This window comes from Chaetura pelagica, unplaced genomic scaffold (assembly GCF_000747805.2).
Source record: "Chaetura pelagica isolate M959 unplaced genomic scaffold, ChaPel_1.0 scaffold498, whole genome shotgun sequence".
Lineage (NCBI taxonomy): Eukaryota > Metazoa > Chordata > Aves > Apodiformes > Apodidae > Chaetura > Chaetura pelagica.
Window position 1 is genome coordinate 401740 of NW_009954218.1, and position 3161 is coordinate 404900.

The 3161-nt window shown below is 60.0% G+C and overlaps 1 pseudogene; it reads right to left on the reverse strand.

Annotated features, from left to right (window-relative positions):
- Nucleotides 1-1261: 1261 nt before the first annotated feature.
- Nucleotides 1262-3161, reverse strand: part of LOC104393902 — an 11578-nt pseudogene continuing 9678 nt past the window's right edge.

A 3161-nucleotide genomic window follows, 5' to 3' on the forward strand; every position in this document is an offset into this window, starting at 1 on the left:
TGGCGTGTGGGAGGGGTGGGGAAGAAGGACTGGCTTGTTTATGGGTTGGATGGAAGAAGAGGTGGATTATTGAGGGGGGGTGGGTTATTGAGGGAGGGTAGGGGGGTTAGAGTAGCTTTTCTTTTTGTCCCATTAAAAGCTGTTTCTGGAGAAGGGCTCCAATGCCTGTGTGGGAGGGAGCACTGGGGGCAGGGGGAAACAGCCCCAAGAGGGTCCAGAGCCCCCTCGAGGGGCACCTGGCCATGCCCAGGGTCCAGTCCCTGCCTGGGGGACACTGCCCTGCTCCTTCCTCAGAGTCCCAGCAGGACCAGCACAGAGCCCCTGGGCAAGGACAGACCAGCACTGATCCCAAGAGCCCTCAAGAACTGAGTAACTGGGGACTCTGCTGTCCTGTCTCCCTACACTGACCCTTTTAAACCCCACCATTCCCTCATGACTGTGGCTACAACCATCCCATCTCCCTCCAGTTCTCCTTCATTCCCAGCTGGCAAATCTTTCCTCCCTGAGTACTTGTGACAAGAAGGTTTTTCCCACAAACTACAGCAGTTTCCCAGACCTGCTGGTCTATGGTATTCCCAGATGGACAAGAGGTCTCTCCTCATTGCCCATGGAACCGTCTGTCAGGGCTTGGCCCTGCTGCCCTCCAAGAGCCCCACACCCCTCTCTGGGCCCAGCCACCTTTTTGGGGCAAAATGGAAGAAGGTAGATTAAGATTAGACTTTCAGTTTAGGTTGGACTTGAGGAAGAAATGTCTGACAGTGAAGGTAATGAGACTGTTTGCCCAGAGAACTTGTGGAAACCCACCAGGGGAAGTGTTTAAAGTCAGGTTGGAAGGGGCTGTGACCAACATTACCTACTGAAAGGTGTCCCTTCCCAGTGCCAGGGCTGGCAACTAGATGATCTCCAGAGGCCCCCCACAACACAAACTGTTCCTTAGTGCATCAGAAGACCCAAGAGTGCCCCAGTGATGGTCCTCAAGCTCCCTCACACCACCCTGCAAAGAACACATCCACCCCAGACAACCTCAAAGTTATCTGCAAAGACTTTTATTAACTCCAAAGGATTAAAAAGTGGCCAAACCACCTCCCCCCAGGACAGCCATAGGTCTTGGCTGGGCCACCAACACTGCACCTGAGTTTCACTAAACAACTTCCCAGAAGAACAGCACAAGGAGAGCTGCACCACCCACCCGGGCCTTCCCACACCTCAGGGGATCCAGACACCTCTTCCATGGGACACCAACAGTGGCCCAGGCCTGGGCTCAGAGATGGACAAGGAAGGCCAGGTCAAGAACATCAGGGATGTGAAGGTCATCCAGGTGCCAGGGGGAGGCAGTGAAGGGCAGGTGCACAGGGAAGAGGTAGCTGGTGTCCACCAGCAGCTGACTGGGTCCCTGTCCATGCTGGTCCTGCAGCTGCTTCTGTAGGGACAGAGTGCTCATGTCCAGGGCTGCCCTGGTGAGGGTGCCCATGGGACAGTCCCCAGGCAGCACCATGACCCCCAGAGGTCCCTGGTACCTCAACTCTGCTGATGAAGCTGGGACTGACATGGTCCTCCAGCCCTGCAGTCGGGGTGTAAGCCCAAAGGATCTTCACAACCTGGAGGAGACGATGGGGACCATGAGCAGTGAAGGGCTGGGCACAGCCAGACACTGCTGGCTGTGGGAGGGTCCCCAGCCCAGGGGATCCCTCATGCCCCCAGGGAGGTGGAGGAGCCCCAGGGTAGCAGTGCTCAGCAGGCAGCAAGATCCCCCACCCCCCAGTACCTGCTGGGGTGACAGCACCGTGCAGAGGCTGCACAGAGCTGCAGTGTCCTCCTCTGTCACCTCCTCCACCTGCAGCAGCTGGGCAGCCTGGACCAGGGGCTCCAGCACCTCCTGGGCCCCGCTCTGCTGCAGCCCCTCTGCCCGCAGCCACTGCTGCACCTGGCTGATGTTGCACCTGCAGGGACCCGGGTCAGGGGGAGGCCCAGGCCGTGCCCAGCTCACGGGGACTCACCTGAGCTGGATGCCACGGCTCCAGGAGCACGTGTCCCTGTGCAGCAGCAGGTAGTTGAGGGTGGTGCTGCTGAGGAGGAAGAGGAGCTGGCACAGGGCCTGGTGGTCCAGAGAGGCACGGAAGGAGCCCAGGACCTGCAGCAGCTGGGGCAGAGTGTGGGCAGGGGCTGGCTAGGAGCAGCGGTGACCAGGAGGACAGGAGGAGGAGGACAAGCCCTGGAGGGACTCACTCTCCAGCATCGCGGCAACTAGAGGGGAGGAAGGGCTGCTTGGAGCCAGGCAGACCCCCCCCCCGGGCTGTGCCTCAAGGAGCCAGGGGTCTGCTCCTTGGCCTGCAAGGAAGCTGGGGAGGGACTTCTTACAAAGGCATGGAGTGATGGGATGAGGGGTAATGGCTTTAAACCAGAAGAGATTGAGGTGAGACATGAGGAGGAAATTCTTTGTTGTGAGGGTGGTGAGAGCCTGGCCCAGGTTGCCCAGGGAAGCTGTGGCTGCCCCATCCCTGGCAGTGTTGAAGGGCAGGTTGGATGGGGCTTGGAGCAACCTGGGCTGGTGGGAGGTGTCCCTGCCCATGCAGGGGGGTTGGAACGAAATGATCTTTCAGGTCCTTTCCAAACCAAACCACTCTGATTCCATGATTCTGTGGTCCCAGCCAGGAACACAAAGGCCAGTGATACCTACGGGATAGTTGGCCCAGCCTGGCTCCTGCTCAGAATCACTTCCAAGACTGGAAAAGATCTTTAAGATGATCCAGTCCAGCTCTATGAAGTGGCAAGGCAGGGGACAGAACACAGCTCCCCGTGGAGGCACCGTGCTGCTGAGCCCAGTTTAGCTCCTCCAGGCCAGGATGCTGCAGGAACAGACGGTCCCTCCCCAGAGGGAGCCCCCAGCTCAGAGCCCACCTGCACCTCCAGGCACAGCCCCGAACAGAGCAGCAGTTCAGGGCCCAGGGCCCCTTCCCTGAGCCAGCCCCGCAAGCCCCCGACCCCGGCCCTACCGATCAGGGGCTTGAGGCGTTTCCCGGCGGCGCGGATGAGCTGCTGGCAGAGCGGGACCCCCAGGGCACCCGCAGGGGGACAGATGCTCAGCTCCAGCCACCCTGGGAGGGGGCAGTCCCGCAGCCCCCAGCCCAGCCCTACCTCCTCCTGCCCCCACCAGCTGCTTG